The sequence below is a fragment of the Aquarana catesbeiana genome, linkage group LG03, assembly GCF_042186555.1.
Source record: "Aquarana catesbeiana isolate 2022-GZ linkage group LG03, ASM4218655v1, whole genome shotgun sequence".
Taxonomy (NCBI): domain Eukaryota; kingdom Metazoa; phylum Chordata; class Amphibia; order Anura; family Ranidae; genus Aquarana; species Aquarana catesbeiana.
The window spans coordinates 12061969-12089218 of NC_133326.1; positions in this window are offsets into that span (position 1 = coordinate 12061969).

Sequence of the window (27250 nt, forward strand, 5' to 3'; positions counted from 1 at the left end):
AAAGGCCACCTTATGGGAAGCCTCAGACAGAGGAATATCCCCGTTAGGTTCAAAGGGTGGTATCTGAAGAGCCAAAAGAACTAGATTTAGATCCCAAGGTGATACAGGGAAATGATAATGAGGGGAAATGTGAGCTACTCCCTGAACAAAGAGGCCCTTAATGGTACTCAGGCCAACTGGTCCAGACCAAACTGGAGGAGGGACGGGACATGTCCCACAGAGTACTTTCTAGGCGTTCCTTACCTCGCACCAAACAAAGTGGACCTTCCAGGTGTGATGATAGACTTTACAGGAAGTCAACTTCATAGCCTTTAGAAGGCTAGGGATGACCGAGTCCTAAAGGCCCCCTGTCGTCAGGACTGTGGCTTCAACAGCCATGCCATTAAGGCCAGAGACGTGGAAGCAGAATGGAATATTGGTTTTTAAAACAGGGGGTCTAATCAGTCTGGAAGGACTCTCAAATCTGGAAGGGATCTCTTGAAACAATTTGGTGCAATAAGAATTACCAGGATGCTGTAGATGAGGCAACGCTCAGACCGACCCAATGCTTTTACAGTATGTGTCCTTAGCCAATGCTGCTCCGGCCACGCCTGCTGACGCACTTTGCCCCACTCACCGGGGCTTGGTCTCAGAGAAGAATTACAGAGATACTCTCCTGCTCACTCCTGGGACATGCGCAAGTAGAATCTGGAGGGGTGGAAGGTGTAAATTAGCTTGAACTGATCTTCACACTGGAGAACGCAGTGGCTGACAGCAGGAGTCCGGTGCGTCTCAATTCACCGTTTCAGGTCCGATTCCAGCCCGAATTTTTAGCTGAATTCGGACCTGAAATGGACCAAGACACACAGGGCTCCTGTGCAATTCGCACTAGAGCCGCTGCAGAGATGTGCGAACCAGCTCCATAGAGAGCCGGTCACAATCTCCTGCTATGTGAATTGGATGTGGGGAAACCCGCATCCAATTTGCAATAGTGTGAACCCAGCCTAAATCTGGACACATCTGTCGTTCCTCAACTCGAGCCTGCGTTCACACTTGTGCAGTGCACGACACCGCATGTGATTCGGTTAGGAATTGCACCGCATTCCTATTCAAATCGCATGTGATTCTTTGCAGTGCAGTTTGAGCCTGTTCATTTCGTATGGGCTTATTTCGCACCGCACGAAAATGGTGCGGCCATCTTTTTTTTTTTTTGTCGCACCGGAATCGGAACACCCATGCGATCTGATTCATGTAATTGCACTGCGTTTTGCAACCTGTTTTGGGGTGTCATTAATTTAACATTGACAACAGTGGCAGATGACATGAATGGAGTGCAATTTCAATGCGGCGTGGGAAACGCCCAGGATTCAGCGTTTCCTGCGTCGTATATATGTGAACCGGGGCTGAAAGAAGGACGGTAAGACATCTAAATAGTGCCAAAATGCCATTAACCTTTCTCTTCACGATGGGCACCAGCCCCTTCCCTCCCCAGAGGGGCAGGCTTCTCTCAGTAAGGAGAGGGATTAGGTCTACCACCTAAGGAAACTAGCCAAAACTGAGGCTAGCTGGGAGTTGGAGGAGTTATCTAGAGCAGGGGCCTCCAGACTTTCTAAACAAAGGGCCAGCTTACTGGCCTTCAGGCTTTAGTGGGGCCAGACTGTAACCAGTGAATGTAAAAAATGCCCTGGCATCCGTGGGAATAAACAATGCCCACTATCATTGGTTTTAGTATGAGGAATGGTGCCTTAATGTTGGTATGAGTGGAAGGAATAATGCCCCATTAATGGCGTCAGTGGGAGGAATGGTGCCCATCACTGGTGTCCCAAGGGCCAGATAAAGGCAAGCAAAGGGTCACAGCTTGGAGACCACTGATTTAGAGGGATGTCCATGCAGCCCTCTTTTTTTTTTTCCAGTCATATGAGATATTTGAAGCCAGTGTCCTATACGGTATGATCAGGAAAGGTAGTTTCTGACTGGACTATAAAGGACAATGGCACGTTTCTTTAAGGGTAAGAAAACTGTCCCTCCAACGTCTGTGCAGTTCAGCATCATCCATATCCCAGCCCACTAGGGACCCATGGGGCCGAACTGCACAGCCGCAGACGTCAGATCAGAAAGCTGGCTGAGTGCTGTAAACATTGCCACGGTGTCAGGAACCATGAATCAGACGGACACAGAAAATGCCGTAAAAATCACACCTTTCAAGCCAGTAAATCAGAAAACCAGAGATCAGTGTAGTCGGAGGCAGCAGACAGGATCAGGAACCAGGAGGGACGTCAGCCAGGCAAGTCTTCAACAGGAACACAGCAGAGAGTTTGCAGATATGTTTGGCGAAGGCACTGAAGGAATGAACCAGGCCATTTAAATAGCCATAAGGGGCTGGCTGACGAGCAGGAAATGATCACCAGGTGAGCCACTGTGGAACGATGAGTGCTGGCAATTTACCGACAGCTGAGCACTGAGAAGAGGGCTGAGCCCAGCCCTGACACACGGCCCTTTTGAGATCAAGGCAAGTATAGCTATTTTGGGTGGGGGAGATTGTGGACTAGACCTACTTAGAGGGGTGGAAGCAAAAGGAGAAGGAAACTTTGTAGGAAAGTTTCCTCACTCTAAAAAAAAACAAATATATAAGCGGGCCAGCAAACCTGTTCTTGGTAAGTCTGTCCCATTTTTCAACAACTCACCATCACCTGGCACTAAACTGGCAATTTTTAAATGTGTGGCCCTACCACAAGGAACTTCTCAAAGAACTGCCTGTTCATGCACACAGAGTTTACAGCCATTTTCTATGTCTAGCATAACATTTCCTGCCCCCCCACCCCCCCCACCCCCAGGGAGACTCAAGTGCTGCGTACAGCTTGCCATGTGAATGGCTGTAGGCTGGAAATGCCGCTGCTTCTTTGCATCGGTGTTTACTTGCGCATGCGCGTACAACGTACCCCTCAAATGCCCAGCTGCCTGGGTGCACCAGGAAATTAACACTATGTATATTTTTTTTCTAACATCCTAGAGAATAAAATGGTGGCCATTGCAATACTTTCTGACACAGCGTATTTGAGCAGCGGTCTTACAAGCACACTTTTTTTGGAAAAAATACACTTTTTTGAATTGAAAAATAAGACAACAGTAAAGTTAGCCCAATTTTTTTTTATATTGTGAAAGATAATGTTACGCCGAGTAAACTGATACCCAACATGTCACGCTTCAAAATTGCGGCCGCTCGTGGAATGGCGACAAACTTTTACCCTTAAAAATCTCCATAGGCGACATTTAAAAAATTCTACAGGTTGCATGTTTGGAGTTACAGAGGAGGTCTAAGGCTAGAATTATTGCTCTCGCTTTAACGATCGCGGCAATACCTCACATGTGTGGTTTGAACACTGTTTGCACATGCGGGTGCTACTCACGTATGCGTTTGCTTCTGCACGTGAGCTCGGCGGGACGGGGCGCATTTAAAAAAAAATATTTTTCTTATTTATTTTACCTTTAATTTTTATTTTTACACTGCTCTTTTAAAAAAAATGGTGTCATTTTTATTCCTGTTACTAGGAATATAAACATCCCTTGTAATAGAAAAAAAGCATAACAGGACTTCTTATATATGAGATCTGGGGGGGTCAAAAAGACCTCACATCTCATATTTACAATAAAATGCAATAAAAAAAAAAATGTTGTCATTTGAAAAAAAAAAAAAAAATGGCCCTTTAAGATCTATGGGCGGATGTGACATTTTGATGTGGCTTCCGCCCTGCAATTGTATGGAGGTGGGTGGGGGGCCATCTTCCCCTCACTCGTCTCCATACCCAGGAAGGAGAAGGATCTGAACGCCTCCACCGCAACCGACGGCTCCGGTAAACGGAGGAGGGCACCGAATCCGCCGCAGAGACCACTATTATCGGAAACTGGACCGCTTGCCAAAGAAGAGGATACTGGGGTTATGGAAGCTAGCTGCTGCCATAACAAAGATATCCCTCTTCAAAGTTAGGATGTATATCGGTGTGCGGCGGTCCGGAAGTGGTTAAAAACTACACATTCCTAACTAAACACAATCATCACTCAGGTTACACATGTTAGGATTGTGATAGGAAATATTGTTTCTTGGAGGACTTCATCTCTCTTTTAGTTGTCGGCCCTCGATGCTATCGGGGCATTTAAGAATAAGTGTTGTTATTTTGATTTCTAGGCTTACACCTCCGATTATCTATCTGGGGCATGGACCTCAGCTGTTAGCAGAGCCAGGTAGATACAGAGGAAATCTATCTGGGTTAATCCCCTGAGGGATAATCATCTGTTGTAGACTTTTTCATATTTTTCGGGGCATCCTCGAGACAGATATGTTGCTTTATAGAGGGGTATCATTGTGTTAACTAGTTGCTTCCATGATGACAGGGTGGGGGGGGATTGGCTGACTTCCGCTTTAGTAATATGGCTTTTCTCGCATAAAAAATAAGCATAAGGGTGCGCGTTGCTTTAGCCAATGCTAGTTGTTCCACTAGGCCAAGGAGGCAGACACTAATTGTCAGAGGAATAGGAATGGTGGTTAAACCATGAAAAAATTAAGTTACCTCCCGCCAATAGTCCTGGATTTGTGGGCAATCCCAGAATATATGTGTGAAGTCTGCCGGAGTACCAGAGCATCTCCAGCAGCTGGCGGATGAGGCTGGGTATAAATGCGGTGGAGGCGTTGGAGTGTGTAGTAGATCCTGTGTAGGATTTTGAATTGGATCAGTTTGTCCCTAGTTGCAACCAACGGCTGAAGTGGGTAGTCCCACATGTCTTCCCAGTCTTCACTGTCCAGTTCCTGCACCCCTGCCCGCCACAAACCACACAGACCATCCAGTCCAACCTGGATCGATGGGAGAAGTGCTCGGTAAATTTGGGAAAGTGGTTTTGAGAGATCAGCATCGTCTAAAAGGGTATCCAGGTCATCATGTTCCAGCCAAAGCTGGACTGATTTAAATTGTGAATTAATGGCGTGCCAAAGCTGCAAGAATCTGAAAAAGAAAGAGTTTGGAAGTTTGAACTTGTTTTTCAGCCTATCAAATGTAACTATCCCAGAATTATTGCAAATATCCCTCAAATACTTGATACCCCCACTGGCCCACAAGCCCGGGTCTTGCAGAGAGTGGAATTCCCATAACCTTGGATTACACCAGAGCGGTGTGTTAGGGGACCATCTTGCTTTTACAAAATTAGGTTTAATCACTACCGTGTGCCATGCTTTAATAATCACTTTCATAGCCAGTGTTAAAAGTACCGGAGAACCCCCCAAACCCCTATAGAGGGCATTGCGAAGGTCTTCAAAAGATCCCAAATGTGCTGCCTCCAGGACAACTGATGCATTGGTGTCGTCCGATACCAGCTAGTTGTGTGCATGAGTGAGCATTTCCGCTAAATAGTAGGTATGAAAGTCCGGGCAGGCAAGTCCCCCCTGTGTCCAGGGCCTATGCAAGATTTTCCTGCTGAATCCAGCTGGATGTGATTGCCACAAGAAGGAGGCCACTGAGGATCCCAACTGCCGGAAAAGAGTCTTAGGTATCCAAACTGGGGAGTGTCGTAAAATATACAGCAAGACCGGGAGTATTTTCATTTTTATTAAATTTATTTTCCCTATAAGAGATAATGGGAGGTTCGACCAGGCCTTCACCTTCAGTTTACACCACTGCAGCACTGGGCATAAACTAAGTTTGCTAAAGTCCTGGGTTTTGGAAGAAATATTGATCCCTAGGTATCTAATGGTGCTTGCCCATTGTAGAGGTGAAGCAGGATCACTCAGCCTCTTTGCCCCAGGATCTAGGAGTAGAATAAGTGATTTACTCCAGTTGATTTGGAGGCCAGAGAGAGTCGCAAAGCGGCCCAGAAGCCGGAGCGCCTCGGAGAGCGAGGGACCAGGGTCCCGCAAGAAGAGCATTGGATCATCAGCATACAACGCTAGTTTCTCAATTTCCGAGCCGACCCGGATTCCTGGCACCCCACTTGATTTCCGCAAGGCCTCAGCCAAAGTCTCCATCACCAGGACAAACAACGCAGGGGAAAGAGGACACCCCTGCCTTGTCCCCCTCCTAATTGGAAAGGAGGGCGAGAGCCTACCATTTCGTTTAATATGGGCCGAGGGGGTCTTGTATAGTAAGTCTATCTATTTCCGGAAAATTGAGCCAAAGCCTTCCAGAACCTGCATCATATAGGATCATCTAACTGTATCAAAAGCCTTCTTGATGTCAAGGGATACCAAGTCCCAGTCTGCACTAAGAGGGGGATTCTATACTGATGGGGGGTCTGCACTAATGGGGGATTCTATACTGATGGTGGATCTGCACTAAGGGGGGTTCTATACTGATGGGGGGTCTGCACTAAGGGGGGGATTCTATACTGATGGGGGGGTCTGCACTTAGAGGGGTGAATTCTTTACTGAGGGTGGTCTGCACTAAGGGGGATTCTATACTGATGGGGGGGCTGCACTAAGGGGGATTCTATACTTATGGGGGGGTCTGCACTAAGGGAGGGGATTCTATATTGATGGGGGGTCTGCACTAAGGGGGGATTCTATACTGGGGGTCTACTTTAAGGGGGATTCTATACTGATGGGGGTCTGCACTAAGGGGGATTCTATACTGATGGGGGGGTCTGCACTAAGTGGGGGGGATTCTATACTGATGGGGGTGTCTGCACTAAGGGGGGCATTCTATACTGATGCGGGGTCTGCACTAAGGGGGATTCTATACTGATGGGGGGTCTGCACTAAGGGGGGGTTCTATACTTATGGGGGGGTCTGCACTAAGGGAGGGGATTCTATATTGATGGTGGGGTCTGCACTAAGGGGGGATTCTATACTGATATGGAGGTCTGCACTAAAAGGGGATTCTATACTGATGGAGGGGTCTGTACTAAGGGGGAAGGATTCTATACAGATGGGGATACTGCACTAAGGGGGGTTCTAGTCTGATGGAGGTCTGCACTAAGGGAGGATTCTATACTGATGGGGGGGTCTGCACTAAGGGGGGGATTCTATACTGATGGGGGGTCTGCACTGAGGGGAGTGTCTATACTGATGGGGGGGTCTGCACTAAAAGGGGATTCTATACTGATGGGGGGGTCTGCAGTGAGGGGGGATGTCTATACTGATGGGGGGTCTGCATTGAGGGAGGGGGGTCTGTACTTAGTGGAGGGGTCTATACTGAGGAAGGGGGGGTCTGTACTTAGTGGGGGGATCTATACTGAAGGAGAGGGATCTATACTGAGAGAGGGGGATCTGTACTGAGGGGGGACTATAGTTGGTGGAGGGAGGATGACACCAATTTTTTGGCACCGGGTGACACCAACCCTAGTGACACCACTGCTGGGATTCCAGGCAATCTGCAAATAACTGAGTTAGCTTGGGAGTCAGTAAAGCAGTGTGGGTTTTGTGCCATTCCCCAGGTAAACCATCGGGCATCTTCTATCTCTTGTTGTGTTAAGGGCTTATCTAGGGCATCCCTGTCCTCCTCAAAAAGAGGGGGAAAAGTGATTTCCCCTAGTTCCTCCAACATGGCTTCAACTTGGTTAGAGAACAGATAATCATGCAATTTGCTATAAAAGAGATGAAATTGCTCTGTAACCTGGCATCCAGTGGAAGTCTGAATTCTAGGAATCACTGTTTGGAGCGTGGGTTCCGCCACCAGGTTGGCTAGTAGTTTGTCATTCTTGTTCCCTGATTACAAAAGCTTGGCAACAAACTTCCATGAATCAGATTGCACCAGCGAGGTGTAGTGGAGCTTCAAATCTCTTCTCGCTTGGGCTAGAGTAGAATAATTTTCGGGTGTTGGATGCCCAGTGAAAAGTTCCAATGCCATCCTTTCACACTGTTCCAATTGAGTGGTCTGTGACGCAAAGCTGGATCTGACTGCCTTGATAGAGGAGACATGTTCCCCTTGGGCATGAGCCTTGCCTGCTTCCCATACCACATCAAGGGAAGTTGACCACCATTAAGCGTCCAGTCTTCTGAGAGTTTGGGCACCACTAGCTCCTGGATTTGAGGATTGTCTATCCAATGGGACACTAGCCTCCAGCATCCCGGCTCACGGGAGGTACCAAGAGCCAAGTCCAGCTTTAGCGCTGAGTGGTCTGAAAAACCTGCCAGGAGATAGGAGACCGCCCCAACGTGAGACAGAGCAGAAGCAGACCCAAACAGTAAGTCTATGCGAGACCCCGATCTATGCGATGCTGAGATATGTGAGTAAGTCCTATCCCCCGGATGTTTCCACCGCCAAGTCTCCTTAAGACCGAAAGTGTCTGTCCAGAGGGCTAAATCAGGGGGGGCAGATCTAAGGGGATTAGTAGTGTCCTTTGTGTGATCTAGGATGGCGTTAAAGTCCCCTCTAACTAAAAAATTGTGGACCTGGAGGGGGCTATTTTTGTAAGGATAGTTTACAGGCTGGAGGAGTCAAATGGAGGAGGGATATATACATTGACTATCGCCCAGCGTTGGGTATACATTTCAAGAATTAAAATGAGGTATCTTCCCCCCCAGATCAATGAAAACCTGTTCTACCGAGCAAGGAAGTGACTTGCTTAGCAGAATAGTCACGCCCATGGCATAGGAAGAGTATGTGGCATGTAACCCTTTTTTTTACCCAAGCCCACTTGAGCACTAGAATTTTGCTGCCCATTAGGTGAGTGTCTTGAAGAAACAAAATGTGAGGTTCATGAGACTGCAGAAACTTAAACAACAAAGATCTTTTCACCCTGTCATTCCACCCTCTAATATTCCAAGATATTAACTTTAAGTCTATACCCATTTAGAATAGAACATTTTAGTGACAGTGGGAACATAGGAGACTCATACCCATTAGTGTCCTGTCAATAGGCCAGGTGCAGAGGCAGTCCAGATGGTGTAGCCGTCCAAGGATTCCGGAGGGGAGAGGGGCGAACAGGATAAAAAAAAAGAAAATGAACACAACATATTACTATTATTATTATAGTCCCACAAGAGAAACGGTGTGGAACCTGAGCATGTGTGATAACCAATCAAAAGTACATGTAACTCCCTACTGCCTGGCATAACCCCAACTGTCCCCAAGGCAGTTTAGTACCCTAAACTTGATAGTAGAGGTCACCTACGTGATGCTCAAAGTTCCTGGGACAACCCCGGCTCGTGTTCAACCTATAACAGCAGGCGAGGGTGAGGGGATGTGTATCCCATCACAGCGAGGGGGACCTGGCCATCTGGAACAATGGTATAGTTCCGCCAGATATTGGAGTTCTTAGAAAACAAACCGTGAGGGTCAAGTGTGGATCACGTGTAGAATTACATTTGGGGTAGCTCCGATGTGTACAGAAAGTTAAGTAGGATTGAGCAAACAAGATTTGGAAGATCCGTGCATCAGATGGATTAATGAGAAGAATCCTTCATTGTAGGGTGGTCAGCCAGTCGTCAGCATCCGCTGGGTTGTTGAAAAAGACGGATCACTCCGTCATGCTGGACCCGCAAGCGGCTGGGGTAAAGCATGCTGTATTTATTGCTCTTATCTCTGAGTCATCTATGGACATCATTGAAGGTTTTTCTCTTCCTCTGCAAGTCAGCCGAAAAGTTGGGGAAAAGGAGAACTGGGTGTTGCCATATTTGAGTGTGGGATGTTTTCGGGCTTCAGAGAGAATCCTGTCCCTGTCCCGATAGTTGAGGAAGCGAACCAGAAAAGGCTGGGGAAGATTCCCTGGGATGGCATGGCCCATGGGCACTCGATGAGCCTTTTCAACCACCTAAGTAGGGCGGACATCCGTAAGGCCCAGGAGGTTTTAAAAGAACTCCTCCGCAAATTCAGCAGGGCGATCCCCCTCTTCTCTCTTAGGTAGACCCAGGACTCCGATATTATTGCGCCTCAGTCTGTTTTCAGCATCATCTGATTTTGCAACAAGGGACTGTACTTTGCGCTGCAACTCAGCAATGGAGGCAGCATGGGTGGCTTTAAGATCTTCGGTGGCTGATACTCTGGACTCAGTTTTGGTCATTCTCCTCCTTATTTTGTCGAGGTCGTTCCGTATAAGATTGCACTCCTCAGCAAGATGGTCAGTGCGCACCAGCAGCTTAAGTCCTACTCTGCTCGATCGCAGCAAGGATCATGGCCGTACTGTCTTGAGACAGTGGGGCTGACCCCTCTGCCATTGGAGTCTCTAGGATCTATTTCCAACTCAGCCAGAAAGGCCAGTATGGGATCTGTTTGTGGGGAAGAGGGCAGTGGTAGCCAGAACGGTGTGTTGGTCTTAGCGGCTTTGGAATTCCTTATCCCCTTTTTGGAGGAGGAGGACATCTGATAAGTCACCAAGGGAGACAGAGGAGCGTCCAGGAGGCAGCTAGAGGCGACCCAAGCTGGCCGCAGGTTTGAGCCCCAGGAGATCACAAGCTGGACAGGTAGTCAGTGTTCACCAGCAGCCTTTCATCTCGCAGCAGACACACAGGCAGAGGCAGGGTAGTGAGAATGTGAGACTGGAAGTGCCAGGGTAGGGAGAGCCCAGAGCAGTGGGACAGAGGCAGCAAGGTGGCAGAAGACAGGAGACACTAGGCCCCAGCATACTACAGCCGGCTCAAACAGTCACTGCTGGGCAGCACACCGGGCCGTAGCAGGGATGTGAAGGGATGACAGGGCGGATGGAAACAGAAGGTCCATGCTCCAGTCAGGCCGGGATCGGTTCTCCCCAGGAGGTCACAGGCTGGCAGGATGGCGGCGGCCGTGGGTGTATGTAGGCTATGGCGTGCAGGTGACCACGTGCAGACCCACTCCACAATACTGGCCCAGGACACGACAGGGGACAGAGAGGAACAGGCTGGCAGGGTATCGGCTTGTTTTAGGTAGGCAGATGCACGAGGTAGAGGATTAGATTCAGGATACCTGGAGCTCCTCTCAAACACATCCACCGTCGCTCACATCAGGACATGCCCCTCATGGGACTTGTAGTTTCACAACAGCTGGTGGGCCACAGGTTGAGCACCCATGGGTTAGGGCCCCTGGTGATAATCTTCTGCATAGCGGGACACCTTGCTACAAGCAAACACACTAGGTTGGCTGGTGAGTAACCTGTACAGCCATGAAGACACACCAGGGGGTGCCAGACTAAGTGCAGTAAACTACAGGAAATATTAGGTGCAAGTAAATTAGCAGTTCACATGGTACATAGGAAATGGTGCCTTTTCTTTGTGTCACCATTGTCATCAGCTGGCTCTGGCATGTGGAACATGGAGTTTCTTCTGTAGAACTTGCAGCTCCACAAGTAGGGCCAAAAAACGGTTGGATGGAGGAAGCAGAAACCAAAAATGATGGCCACCAGACTTCTTTGGGATGCAGAGCAGACTGGAAGTGATGTCAGGGGGCAGGACTACATGTTTCGGGCCATTCAAGCCTCTTTCTCAAGCCCTAGCGTGTTTGCTTGCTTGTACCAAAGTGTGCTGCTATGCTGAAGATTACCACCAGAGGCCCTAACCTATTGATGAGTGAGTTCTTTTAATGGTTTGTGTAAATTGCCAATTGTCTTTCACTCTAATAAATATGTTTAATATTACACTGAGATTGCGCCCTCTCCTCTATCTATTTACCCAGAGCCACTTCAGGAGGTGCTGCATCAAGTGTCTGAGGCCAGCAAAAAAGCCGCCCCTGGATGTTCCAAGTGAACTTATAGACTTTTTTGCTTAATGCATTATATCATCAGTATACGATTCGTTATTTACATAAATTTGTTTAATTAATTTAATTTGTTTTTTCTAACTCAATTTGACCGAATTCGGAAAATTCGAATTCCATGCTAAATCCATTCGAAATGGAATTTATTCTATTCGAAATTTGAATTTCAGAAGAAGGTTATATTGTTATATTCTTTCTATTCTAGTCTATTGTTTTTTTCTATTCTATTCTTTTCTATTATTTCATTTTCAATTCTATTATTTTCTATTCTATTCTATTTTAATTTATTCTATTCGAAATTAGAATTTTGGAAGAAGCTTATATTCTATTTTATTCTATTCTGTTTCAATATTTTTTTTAATATTGTGAGAAAAGTAAAAACCACAAGATCGCTTTGCAGAGCAGCGAAGAATCCTTGCATGCTCTGTATAGACAATAAGAAATGGTACATAAGTGGGGAGAAACAAAAATACATCATATCTTGGCTATTGGGTTAGGTCTTCTTTGAATCCTTAGGTGAGCATTTGGCTACCTACTAAAGTGAACAGAAAAAACATGTTTTGTGTTGTAATATAGATATAGAACAACAGGAACATTTTAAGCACTGGGAGGTGGTCTCCATAAAATCACCCCTTAAATCATAGTGTGGGCTAGTATACCCAAGATTTCCATATTGAGAAAGAGTAATCACCGGAAGCAGGCCCACTAGGTAGAACAGCCCACCTACAGCCATCACTGACTGTCCACAAGGTAGTACTTGTTACCAAGCATTAATACGGTCCCGCAAGAGGGACTCCGGGCCCCCAAATATATCTCTTGGTTAACCGCTTGCCGACCAGCCACCGTCATTATACTGCGGCAGGTCAGCACGATCCTGTTAATCGTCATAGCTATACGTCGGCTCGCGTGATCGGGAAAGCAGGCGCGCGCCCGCTGTGCTGTGGGGGTGCCGATGCTCGTGGCCGACGGTCGCGATGATATTTTTGGTAAAAAAAAAAAAAAAAACGCAATAAGTGTAAAAAGTTATAGCGTTTACAAAATAGGGGAAAGATTTGTGGCATTTTTATTATTATTATTTTTTTTACTAGTAATGGCGGTGATCTGCGATTTTTATAGGGACTGCGACATTGCGGCAGATAGATCGGACACTGTTGACACTTTTTTTGGACCATTGACATTTAATACAGCGATCGGAGCTAAAAATAGCCACTGATTACTGTATAAATGTCATTGGCAGGGAAGGGGTTGACACTAGGGGGCGATCAAGGGTTAAATCTGTGTCCTAGGGAGTGTTTCCAACTGTGGGGGGAGGGGACTGCCTGGAGGAGGAGACAGATTCGCTGTTCATAACCAGTATGAACAGCAGATCTGTCTCCTCTCCCCTTAAAGAACGAGATCTGCCTGTTTACATTGACAGGCCAACGTTCTGTCTCTCTCAGGAGCGATCGCGGGTGCTCGGCGGACATCGCGGCCGGTGGGCACGTGCATCAGCTGCTACGTCACGCGGTGGGTGCGCGTGCCCCCTATACCCCTTGAAGTGCCCGCTATACAGCTACGGCGATTTGCGCAGGGGAGCCAACCTGCCACCATATAATGACGGAGGTTGGTCGGCAACTGGTTAAGGGCACGTGGGCGCCTCCGCCCCGTCCATGCCTCTTCCCCTATCCATGTGTCCAGCCCCTTTCAGGACATCGGCGCATGGATTCCAATGTGGAGGGGCTGTTTTTTTGAAGCACCGATTAGAGCCAGAGGCTCTAATAGGCTTCAATATAGGGTGGGCTCGGGTCACAGAGTGCACTCCGATCCCACCTGGGTGTGTTACAATAGCGAATGAATATTCACTGTTGTAACACTGATCCTCCTCCCGGCCAATCAGGAAGCGGGTTTTGACACCGGTCCTCTGATTGGATGAAAGGGAAAGCGGTCCTACTGGAAGCCTAGGAGGAGGAGGGGAGAAGCTGGAAGCCATTTTAGAGAGGACTCGGAGCCGAGCCGCTGCACAATGCTGCTTGCCACCCGCCACAATGGGGAAAGTGCCGGACCGACCGGCAAACCACGGGTGGGTGGATGGGTGGTTGTTTGCCGCCCCCCCCAAAAAAAAACACCAGCCGCCATTGCTGGCTGGCTGGCCTGGCTTCTTCTATCAGAGCCCAAGCTCAGTCCCTCAAGACTCTGCTGAGGAGTCAACAGAGTAGGAAGGGACAATAAGAGCAACAGTGGCTATGGTGCAGCAGGAAATCTTGGTAGGAGAATTATCTTGATGAAATATCATCAGAGATAAAAAAAATAACTTCATTTTAGGATAAACTTTTTCTCAGAGAGAAGAGGTCCATCACCTAAGGACACTAGCACAAAACTGAGGCTAGAGGGGAATGGGAAGGTTTCTATAGGGGGATGTTCCTGCAGCTTCTCTTCTGCCAGTATCCTGTATCTGCATATACAGTCGAAAGATTACTGTAAGACTAAGAAATTGGAAAAGCCATTGCCAGCTTGTTTGTGAAGGTGCATGTACCAGGGCAGCTATACCTATCCCTGCCTCTTTACCTTGTCACCCCTCAGCAACAAACATTTGGCTGGTAAAGTGACGATTTCTATGCTCATAAATATTCCAAGGTCACTAACTTGCAAGGCAATGAAAGGATGCGCATGACACCTCCAGAGCACGGGCATAGAATATTATCCGAACAGGTTCTTATAGGAACCACATAAATTGTGGGTTACTATTGCTGACTCCATTATTATAACAATGCTAGTTTTCTGGTTCTAACACCAATTTAATGGTTTCACCGCTACGTTGCTGACCTATACCAAGTGTGATGCTTACAAAGAAGTGAAGCCAAACCTTGTTTGGCCATACTTCTTGTGGGTCACAGGAGTGCACTTACTTTTGCACTCCTGTGACCCAGAATCAGCCCATAGCAGGCTAAAGCCCCAACAATGTTGGAATCAACCCAGATGCCGGATCGTCAGCTGGCTCAGCCCTCCAGTGTGCAGGTGAGGGCCTGAGCCAGCTGTAGACATGTGCAGAATCGAAAAATGTGTTTAGTTTTGGATGGGTATCTTATGCCGCGTACACACGACCGGACTTTACGGCATACTTGGTCCGGCGAACCTGAGTCCGTCGGACAATTCGATCGTGTGTGGGCTCCAGTGGACTTTTTTTTCTCAAGAGTTTGACGGACCTAGAAATGAAACATGTTTCAAATCTGTCCGACGGACTCGAGTCCGGTCGAAAAGTCCGCTCGTCTGTATGCTAGTCCGACGGACAAAAACCGACGCTAGGGCAGCTATTGGCTATGAACTTCCTTGTTTTAGTCCGTTCGTACGTCATCATGTACGAATCCGTCGGACTTTGGTTGATCGTGTGTAGGCAAGTCCGTTCATTCAGAAAGTCAGTCAAAAAGTTCCGCACGACAAAGTCTGCCGTAAAGTCCGCTCGTGTGTACGTGGCATTATGTTACTAAATTTGTTTTGTTGGTTCGTTTCGAAATTTCACATTTTCAGAACGATTCGGTTCGGTCGAATTCTGTGTAAAGAATAGCTGGTTGTTAAGGGGTGGGCTGCGAAGCCGGCTACTGTGTCCTTAACAACCAATGACTTATCAGCTGTCAGCGGGCTTCCCCGCTGACAGATGAAATGTCAATAAAAGAATGCCGGCAATGAAAAACGCAGAAAAAAAAGAAAAGCTTGGGGCACCCCCAAATCCATACCAGACCCTTATCAGAGCATGCAGCCTGACAGGCCAGGAAAGGGGGGGGGTGAGTGAGTGCCCCCCTCCTGAACCATACCAGGACACATGCTCTCAGGGAAGATGGGGTGCTTTGGGGCAGGGGGGCTCTGCCTCACAACCCTGGTATGCTTGTTGTGGGGGGTGACTTATCGGAATCTGGAGGCCCCCTTTAACAAGAGGTCCCCCATATCCTGTCCTCCCCCTATGTGAATGAGTATGGGGTATACAATACCCCTACTCATTCACCAAAAAAGTTTAAAAAGTAAATAAAAGCAAAACAGTTTTTGACAAGTCCTTTATTAAAAAATAAAAAAACAATTGTTCTCCGAAGTAGATCCAACGTCAATCACGATGCCCTCATTGATGGAACCATGAATTCTGTGCTCTACCAGAAAATCCTGAAGGAGAATGTCCGGCCATCAGTTCCTGACCTCAAGCTCAAGCACATTTGGGTTATGAATCAGGACAATGATCCGAAACACACCAGCAAGTCCACCACTGAATGGCTCAAAAAACAAAACAAAATGAAGGTTTTGGAGTGGCCCAGTCAAAGTCCGGACTTTAATCTGATTGAGATGCTGTGGCATGACCTTAAACAGGACGTTCATGCTGGAAAACCCTCCAATGTGGCTGAACTAAAACAATTCTGCAAAGAAGAGTGGGCCAAAATTCCTCCACAGTGAAAGACTCATTGCCAGTTATCGCAAACACTTAATTGCAGTTGCCGCCAAGGGTGGCACAACCAGTTATTAGGTTTAGGGGGAAATTACTTTTTCACATAGGACCAGGCAGGTTTGGACAGCTTTTTTCCCCCTTAATAAATGAAATCATCATTTAAAAACTGCATTTTGTATTTACTCGGGTTATCTTTGTGTAATACTAAAATTTGTTTGATCTGAGTCATTTAAAGGGTAACTCCACTTTTCATGGGGAAAAAAAATAGCAAATAAAAAATAATAAGAATACAGCGTATACAATTGTGACACAAGTCATATTGTAATTAAATGTTATTAAAAATTACCTCTCCTTTTTCAAGCTGCAGCCGCTGTAATTTTGTGTAAAATACAATATGGCAACCTGGAGGCGCTCTGTACACAGATAGTATACAGACCACTGCCCCCAGAAATGTAATTTGCTGCTTGTGTGATTGGCTCACCTATTTTCCCAGAAGTCTGCACTAAGATACAAGTCAGATTTTGGTCATCCCCTGCAACAACGTCATTTTTGGTGAGATACTCTCAATAGGAAATCACGTCTAAAGGGATGCAGACCCAGCAGTTTTCCTCATTAGAGATCTGCAGGTGCAGCAGCTGGCTGAGAATTATGAAACCACCCCTCATTAGACTCACTCAGCACATGGACACAGGAGGAGCAAACAGCTATTTCCTCAGAACAGGGGTAGGCAGTCCACGGCACTGGTGCCACAAGCGGCACACAAAGCCTCTTTTGCCGGCACTCGACTCCCTCCCCATCAGCAGAGCAGTGCAGGGATGTGTCGGTGAGACACTAATGCATTCCAATTTCAGAATTCCCCACACCGCTTCTGCACTAGGGGGGGAGGCACTGCGCCCCCCACACATTGTAAAAGATGGGAAACATTGATTGGTTCTCTAACTTTGCTGTAGCTGCGATCGTCAGGTTTTGTGATGGGGAAGAGATCGGGTACAGTTCTGATAGGGGGAGCGGTCCCTGTTTCCAGGAGGAGGAGGACTGTGATTGGCCACTGCTAAAGCCAATCACAGTCCTGCTAGCCCCACCCACCATCTGGAGGAAGATGACTCGCTTGGTTGCCACTACCAATATCAGAAAGAAGGGATTTCACTGTGATTGAGAAAACCCCAATCAGGTGACAGTTTGTGGAATTACTGTTGAGCTTCTGGGAACTTTGTTAAAATTATTTCTGAACCTTTCCGTCACTTACTACTGAATCCCGGCACTCTGTGTCCCTTTAAGCCAGAGCCAGGATTCAGCGCAATGAAAATCACACCCAACCACTTTTTCTCAGCTTCGGGGCCCCAACTTATGATCCTGCACACAGGCCCACTGCTTTCAGAAAATGCCCCTGACCTGAGCTCATCATTGTGCATCCATTCCATATGCTTGTATGTGACGTCACACACATCCCGTACATTACACACATCACATACATCCCACACGTCCCATACATCCCACGCATCCCATACATCCCACGCATCCCATACATCCCACGCATCCCATACATCCCACGCATCCCATACATTGGATCAGCAGGATGAGTGTTCCAGGACAGGTAGATGTGTCTCATCTCTGCTTCCTTTCCCCACTCTGCATATCACGCATATCATAGATGAGAAGAGGGTACATCGGTGGGGAAAATGAGCAGGAGGGGTTCAGAGGTGGAACAGAAGAGCAGGAGAGTACAGCGGTGGGGCAGACATGCAGGGAGGTACAGTGGTGGAAGAGATGAGAAGGGGGTTCAGCAGTGGGGCAGAAGAGCAGGGGGGTTCAGTGTTGGGGCAGAAAAGCAGGGGGGGTAGAGCAGTGGGGCAGATGTGAAAGGAGGTGTATTGGTGGGGCAGATGAGCAAGGGGTTACAGAGGTGGGGCAGGAGAGCAGGGGGAAAAGAGGTGGGGCAGGAGAGCAGGGGGGTAAAGAGGTGAGACAGATGTGCAGACGGTACATTTGGTGGGGCAGATGAGAAAGCGGGTTACAGCGGTGCGCCAGATGAGCAGATGGGTTCAGTGTTAGGACAGATGAGAAGGTGATTCAGTAGTGAGACAGAAGAGCATGGGGATGTGGCGGTGGAGCAGATGTGCAGGGAGGTACAGTGGTGGGGCAGGTGAAAAAAGGGGGTCATTAATGGGGCAGATGAGCAGGGGGGTTACAGTGGTGGGGCAGATGTGCAGGGAGGTGCAGTGGTGGGAGGGATGAGAAGGGGGATCAGCGGTGGGACAAAAAAGCAGGGGGTACAGTGATGGGGCAGATGAGCGGGGTTTAACAGTGGTGGGACAGATGAACAGGGGGTACAGAGCTGGGGCAGATGAGAAGGGGTACAGAGGTGAGGCAGATGTGCAGAGGATAAAGGAGGTACATCGGTGGAACAGAAGAGCAGGGGGAACTAAGGTGGGACAGATGTGCAGGAGGTACAGTGGTGGGGCAGAAGAGAAAGGGGGTTACAGTGGTGGGGCAGATGAGCAGATAAGTTCAGTGTTAGGACAGATGAGAAGATGGTTCAGTGGTGGAGCATATGTGCATGGAGGTATAGTGGTGGGGCAGATGAGAAAGGGAGAACATTGGTGGGGCAGATGAGAAAGGAGGTACAGAGGTGGGACAGATGTGCAGGGGGGTTAAAATGGTGGGGCAGATGAGAAAGGGTGTACATTAGTGGGGCAGATGAGAAAGGGGGTACATTAGTGGGGCAGATGAGAAAGGGGGTACATTGGTGGGGGCAGATGAGAAAGGGGGTACATTGGTGGGGGCAGATGTGCAGGGGGGTACAGTGCTGAAACAGATTTGCAGGAGGGACAGTGATCTGAGGTGTGGAGTTGCAGGAATTGGGGCCGATCTGAGGCGTGAGAGTGCAGGAAGTTAATTTCTCACTACTAAAGTAGATTACAGCATTTACTTTATAATAGAATCCTTTTCGTGATTGAAAGTGTGAGGTTGACATTTTTTTGTTATAAAATCGGCACGCTCAGTTTCTTTGAAAACATTTTTCGGCACACTGTGCTCAAAAGGTTGCCTCCCCCTGCTTCAGAATAACAAAAAGGAAGGAATCTGCAACAAAGTTTGTTAAAACCCCTGCAATGTACAGAGATCACCCAGAGGGGAGGGGTTTTTCTCAAGAAAAGTGGAGTTACTCTTTAAGTGCGACAAATATGCAAAAAAGTCAGGAAGGGGGCAAATACTTTTTCACAGCACTAAAAAATATTCACAGCGTTTCCCTTTTTCCACATTTTATGATGTTACAGCCTTATTCCAAAGTGGATTAAATTAATTATTTTTCTCAAAATTCTACAAACAATACCCCACAATGACAACGTGAAAGATGTTTGTATGAAATCTTTGCAAATTTATTAAAAAAAAAATGAAGACATTACATGTACATAAGTATCACAGCCTTTGCCATGACACTTATAGGGCGTACACACGGTCGGACATTGATCGGACATTCCGACAACAAAATCCTAGGATTTTTTCCGACGGATGTTGGCTCAAACTTGTCTTGCATACACACGGTCACACAAAGTTGTCGGAAAATCCGATCGTTCTGAACGCGGTGACGTAAAACACGTACCTCGGGACTATAAACGGGGCAGTGGCCAATAGCTTTCATCTCTTTATTTATTCTGAGCATGCGTGGCACTTTGTCCGTCGGATTTGTGTACACACGATCGGAATTTCCGACAACGGATTTTGTTGTCGGAAAATTTTATCTCCTGCTCTCCAACTTTGTGTGTCGGAAAATCCGATAGAAAATGTCCGATGGAGCCCACACACGGTCGGAATTTCCGACAACACGCTCCGATCGGACATTTTCCATCGGAAAATCCGACCGTGTGTACGGGGCATTAGAATTGAGCTCAGGTACCTCCTGTTTCCACTGATCATCTTTGAGATGTTTCTACAACTTGATTGGAGTCCACCTGTGGTAGATTCAGTTCATTGGACATGATTTGGAAAGGCACACACCTGTCTATAGAAGGTCCCACAGTTAACAGTGCATGTCAGAGCACAAACCAAGCCATGACGTCCAAGGAATTTTCTATGGACCTCCGAGAAAGGATTGTATGGAGGCACAGATCTGGGGAAGGGGACAGAAAGATTTCTGCAGCATTGAAGGTCCCAATGAGCACAGTGGCCTCCATCATCTGTAAATGGAAGAAGTTTGGAACCACCAGGACTCTTCCTAGAGCGGGCTGACTGAGCGATAGGGGGAGAAGGGCCTTAGTCAGCGAGGTGACCAAGGACTCTCAGACCATGAGAAACAAAATTCTCTGGTCTGATGAAACAAAGATTGAACTCTTTGGCCTGAATGGCAAGTATCATGTCTGGAGGAAACCAGGCACAACTTATCACCTGGCCAATACCATCCTTACAGTGAAGCGTGGTGGTGGCAGCATCATGCTGTGGGGATGTTTTTCAGCAGCAAGAACCGGAAGACTAGTCAGGATCGAGGGAAAGGTGAATGCAGCAATGTACAGAGACATCCTTGATGGAAACCCATTTTAGGACGCTCTGGACCTCAGACTGGGGTGAAGGTTCATCTTCCAACAGGACAACGACCCTAAGCACACAGCCAAGATAACAAAGGAGTGGCTACGGCACAACTCTGTGAATGTCCTTGAGTGGCCCATCCAGAGCCCAGACTTGAAACCGATTGAAGATCTCTGAAGAGATCTGAAAATGGCTGTGCACCGACACTCCCCATCCAACCTGATGGAGCTGGAGAGGTCCTGCAAAGAAGAATGGGAGAAACTGCCCAAAAATAGGTGTGCCAAGCTTGTAGCATCATACGCAAAAAGACTTGAGGCTGTAATTGGTGCCAAAGGAGCTTCACCAAAGTATTGAGCAAAGGCTGTGATACTTATGTACATGGGATTTTTTTCCTTTTTTATTTTTAAAAAATTTGCAAAGATTTCAAACAAACTTCTTTCACATGTTGTCATTATGGGGGATTGTTTGTAGAATTGTGAGGAAAATAACAAATTGAATCCATTTTAGAATATGGCTGTAACCAGGGCCGGAATTACTATTGGGCTTGACTGGGCTCAAGCCCATGGGCCCCGCCCAATAGGGGGCCCCAGCAAAGGGTACTTGGCTATACTCAGCTAGTTCCGCTCAGTCACACGCCTAGTGCCGTCCTAGGATGGACATAACACAGGGACTGGGCGTGACTGTGAGCGGAGCTAGCCGAGTACACTCGGCTATGTATATATATCAGCGGCGCTCGGCTCCGCTTACAGTCCCGCCATTGGACCTGTGTTATGTCCATCATAGGACGGGACTGGGCGGGACTGCGAGAAGCCGAGAAAAGCTGACAGGAGGCGAGATATACAGGACCGGTGTCTTGCCGAGAATGTTCCCTCGGCGGATAAGTTCCCCCCCTGTACATACTACTCTCAGCCGCCGGAGATAGCCGAAGCTCAAATGCTTCAATCAGCTGCGCTCTGGGTCCAGGTTCCTTCCCCACCATCCAAGTGGACCTAGAGGGGGAATCTAAAAGTGCTGAGCGCAGCGAGGCCGTGCCCGAAGCGTGGCGAGCGAAGCGAGCCCGCGAGGGGCCCTCTTACGGGCGCCGTGTACAGCTGATTTTCAGCTGTTCTGCTTCGGCTATTTCCGCCGATACCTACTGCGCAGGCGCAGTAGAGGGGGGAACTTATACGCCGAGCGGAACTTTCTCGGCAGAACACCGGCTCTGTGTATCTCGGCGGTGCCATATTTAAACTGCAGTGACACTGACACCTGGGCAAGGCTGCAAATGACACGGACAAGGCTGCAGATGGACACTGATAAGGCTGCAGATGATGGCTGCAAGGCTGCAAATGACACTGACAAGGCTGCAAATGACGCTGCAAGGCTGCAAATGACACTGACAAGGCTGCAAATGACGCTGCAAGGCTGCAAATGACGCTGGACAAGCATGCAGATGGACGCTGTGCAAGGCTGCATTGATGAGCATTTAAATGTAAGTTTTTTTCCTTAAATAGTTTTTTTCCTTAAAATTCCTAAAACTCTTATCTTGAGGTTTGCCGATTGGTTATTGGCAGTTTCGTAGTGCCTCGTTTACTGCCGTTGAGAAAACCTGTCTGCTTTAGACAGTGATGTAATGGCGGGCAAACGGTATCAGAGTGGCGCGCTTAAAAGAAAACTAAAGGTTTAAAGTAATGTATAGAAGGTAGGGCCCGAAAGTGAATCAAGCCCAGGGGCCCCCGCCAGCCTAAGTCCTGCCCTGGTTGTAACATAACAAAATGTGGAAAAAGTAAAGCGCTGCGAATACTTTTCGGATGCACTGTACCGCTTCGTATTTAGTTGGAAGTGTACTGCCATGGTGTACTTGGCTCTGTATTTTGTAATTACCTCCTTTTGAAAATTAATAAAAACTAATGAAAACAGAAAAAAAATACTCTTTGATAAAAAATAAATTTATTGTGAAAATCTCCAATAGTTTGCTGACCAGAGATTAATATAAACATGAATTCATTTTTCCAAAGCACATACAGTATTTGCTGTAGCGTCTAATTTTAGCCCATATGATAAAGAAAGGATTCTGCCGATATTTAGAGTAGATGGAGCGAGTACCTCCAGCCACCTAGGAGTGGAATAACATGAAAGCACAGTCAGGTACAGAATTAGGACACCAGTTTAAACCAAGGACTAGAGAAATAAATGCAATGTACTGCAGGGCTGTAGATGGTACAAGCAGTCATTGTGAATAGGAAATCAGGAAACCTGTTGCTTGTTTGTATGGATGTACATCGTATTAATCCAATGACTATGAAAGTCTATTAACATGTCAGCTGCATTGCATTACCGCAGGTATGTTAATATGTCTGTTTAGTCACTTTCCTAAGAGTATCAGCCAACTTGGGGTGGGAATTGAGGAGCGCCCAAGTACAGTCCCGTTGCAATGGGGCCAGACTTGACATTTTAGAGCAGGGTTTATCAACCAGGGTTCCTTCAGAATAAAAAAAAAAGGTCAATATGGCACGATGGGTGGGACAAACTACATTTGTGGTCAGTGTGGTCCAAAACCCTCAGGTTAAATTCTATGGCTTTAGGAACTGCTGAAGAGTCCAATCCAGCACACTTAATGCAGCACTTTTGAGAGACTGAAGAAATCTCTAACGCCCCCGTACACACGCTCAGATTTTCCGCCAACAAATGTTGGATGTGAGATGTTGGCGGAAAGTCCGACCGTGTGTACGCTCCATCGAACATTTGTTGTCGGACTTTCCGCCCAACAAATGTTGGCTAGCAGGTTCTCAAATTTTCCACCAACAAATTTTGGTTGTCAGACTTTCCGATCGTGTGTACACAAGTCCGTAGCACAAAAGTCCACGCATGCTCGGAAATAAAGCACTTGGTCTTGTAAAACTAGCGTTCGTAATGGAGATATCACATGACTATCGAAATTCCTTTTTATTGGCTTGTCGTACGTCTTGTACGTCGCTACGTTCGTAATTGTTGGCCAACATTTGTGTGACTGTGTGTATGCAAAACAATTTGGAGCCAACAACCTTCGAACAAAACTCCACGGTTTTGTCGTCGGAAAGTCCGATCGTGTGTACGGAGCATTAGTGGCAGACAAAAGGGGGGGGGGGGGGTGTATTTACTAAAGGCAAATCCACTTTGCACTACATGTGCACCTGGAAGTGCAGTCACTGTAGATTTGAGGGGGACATGCAAGGAAAATAAAAAAACAGCATTTTTGCGTGCAAATGATTGAATGATAGAAATCAGCAGAGCTTCCCCTCATTTCGATCCTCCCCTCAGATCTACAGCGACTGCACTTCCAAGTGCACTTGCAGTGCATTTGTAGTGCAAAGTGGATTTGCCGTTAGAAAAATCAACCCCTAAGTGTAGTGGGCAAGTAAACCTTTTTTTAACCACTTACCGACCGGCTCCTATACATATACGTCGGCACTTTGAAGAGGGATATCTCGGTAACGGCAGCAGCTGCTGCCACAACCGGGGTATCGATCTTTATAGAAGCCGGTTCTGTGTATGATAATGGTGGTCTCTACGGCGGGTTTGCTGCAAGATCACCGTTAACGGCGGAGGGAGAGATGCCACCCCCCTCCCGCCGCTCTCCCGCGCCCTCCACCGCTTACCGGAGCCGTCGGTAGCGGCAGAGATCGGGACCTTTCAGTGCCTGGGAATGGAGACGAGTGAGGCTAAGATGGCCGCCACCCATCTCCATACCATAGGAGGGCGGAAGCGACGTCATGGCGTCAGCTCCGCCCATATGTCTTTAAAGGCATATTTTTTTTTAAGTCATTTTTTCAAACGACTTTTTTTTTTTTTTTGCATTTTAGTCCAAATATGAGATCTGAGGACTTTTTGACCCCCAGATCTCATATTTAAGAGGACCTGTCATGCTTTTTTCTATTACAAGGGATGTTTACATTCCTTGTAATAGGAATAAAAGTGATCCAACTTAAAAAAAAAAAAAAAAAACAGTGCAAAAATAAATATAATAAAGTAAAATAAATAAGAAAAAAAAATGTTTTTAAAGCGCCCTGTCCCGACGAGCTCGGCGCGCAGAAGCGAACGCATACGTGAGTAGCGCCCGCATATGAAAACGGTGGTCAAACCGTTCTAGCCCTAGACCTCCTCTGTAGCGCAAAACATGCAACCTGTAGAATTTTTTAAACGTCGCCTATGGAGATTTTTAAGGGTAAAAGTTTGACGCCATTCCACGAGCGGGCGCAATTTTGAAGCATGACATGTTGGGTATCAATTTACTTAGCGTAACGTTATCTTTCACAATATAAAAAAAAATTGGGCTAACTTTACTGTTGTCATATTTTTTTATTCAAAAAAGTGAATTTTTTCCAAAAAAAAAAAAGGAGGGCTTATAAGACCGCTGCGCAAATACGGTGCAAAAAAAAGTATTGCAATGCCCCCCATTTTATTCTCTAGGGTGTTAGAAAAAAAAACAACAATATATAATGTATGGGGGTTCTAAGTAATTTTCTAGCAAAAAAACCTGTTTTAAACATGTAAACACCTAAAATCCAAAACGAGGCTGGTCCTTAAGTGGTTAAAGGAAGAAAACTAGCAACTCCCATAAAGTAAGATGAATTGTGCTTATGGTTCGCAAAAGGATTCCCCCCGCTGGGGAAAACACCAAGGAAACTGTCAATGGACATGGTCTGGATGGCACCTGCAACAGCTATGAGAGACAGCAAGGGGGCACCAATCTAAGTGCAGCAAGGTGGAGAAGTGGATATAGCACATAATTGCCAACTCACAGTGTGTGGATAAGTCATTGGTGCATCTGCAGCTGCGAGGAGGCGGCATCCAGGATCCCAAAATGGAGCTTCTGCTGCAAGGAGTGGAATATGGTAGTTGGGGTGACCAGGCAGGCTCTGGCCAGGAAGCAGCATGTGTGGATCGATGGAGCACATGCATAGACAGGAAGTTATGTCAGGGGGGTGGCAACATATTTCGAAGCCAATGCCTCTTTTTCAACACATGAGATCATCCACACACTGAGTTGCCATATTTATTTGCTGTATCCACCTTGCGGTCTCTCTTAGCTATTACAAGTGCCATCAAGAGCCTATCCAGTGTATCCATTGTGACAGTTTCCTTGGTGTCCTCCCCAGCTGGGAATCCTTTCGAGAACCACGATAAGCAGAATACGTCTTACTTTGTGAGTTGCTAATTGTCTTCCTTTAATAAATGTTTACACACCCACCACACTTAGTCTGCGCACTTTGCTCTTTTTGCCTAGGGTTCCTCCAGAGGTTGCTTTATCAATGAGCAAGTCCTGCCCATCGGATAAGTTCTCACTGACATCATTGATATTTTTAGCCATCTGTAAAGCCTCGTACAGACGATCGGATTTTCGGCAGACAAAGCGTTAGACTTTTGTCCGAAGAGAGTGTGCCTGGATTTTGTCTTGCATACTAACGGCACACAATTGTCGGCCAACAAACACGAACGTAGTGACGTACTACGTGGAATTTCAGCCCTGTAGTGCCACCCTTTGGGCACCTTCTGCCAACGTCGTGTTTGGTGAGCATTGATTCCGAGCATGTGTGTTTGTACTTTGGACTTTTGTACACACGATGCGAAAATCTGACAACAGACCGAAAGTTGGACAACAATTGTCTGATGGAGCGTACCAACGGTCGGATTTGAGGCAAAGTCTGTCATCACACAATTCCCTGCCGAAAAGCCAGTCGTGTATATGAGGCTTAAAGGTTTCAGCCCTGAGAAAGGCGGAGGCACTTCCCTCAAAATGTGTTGGCTTCTCCTGATGCTCTTATTCAAAACATTTTGATTAGACCTCTAAATGGGTCATGAACTTTTGTACTGGGTGCTCCTCAATGACCAACTCCCAAGTTTGTCATCGATCGCGTTTCCTTTTGAGACCATCAGGGACTGGAACAAGGTCTATTTACAATGCCCCTTTGTTGCTTTTTAGCTTCTTTGAAGGAGGATTCAATCTTCAGTACATCCAACAGCACCAATATATCAGTCCAGCACTATCACATATACTCAAGAGCACTAGCAGTCAAATAGCTCACCTAAAATTTAACTAGCTGCTATCCTGAAGAGGCAAGAGTTTAAAAATGAATCCATGAAGCATTATAAGGAAAAGAGATGAATTAAATGTGCAAATTGCAGTTATCTCCATGACTTCATTCATGTAAAGAGCCCAAACCACTATCAGGCTCAATCTGCCTCCATAAGATGTCAAGCATTCAAATAGAATCTCCAACAACCAGATGTAGATGTAAGGCGTCAGCTAAGAAGTAAGAGAGCTTTAAAACAAGCCACCCCTGACCTCTCTAGCTGCATGTAACGTGAAGTTATTTATTATCAAAGATCGCAACTAGTGATGAGTCAAGGTTCAGCCCAAACTCAATTGCCCACCCTGCGGCTACACAAGGGGCCAGGATGCTGGTGACATCATTGACCTCTTATGACCACATCTGGTCATTGACATTGTCCAAATATGGCCACGAGGAGGACATCAGCCATGATGGCAAGACACTGGCCCAATCCGCTGCAGTCATAGAATTTCCCACCCCGCAGCTACACAAGGGGGTCAGGTTGTAAAGTAATGCACTTGGGGGATAAAAATATAAACGCAAACTACTCACTAGGGGGAGAATCTCTGGGGAATACAGGATGGAGAAAGATCTGGGGGTTCTAGTAGAAGACAGACTGAGCAATA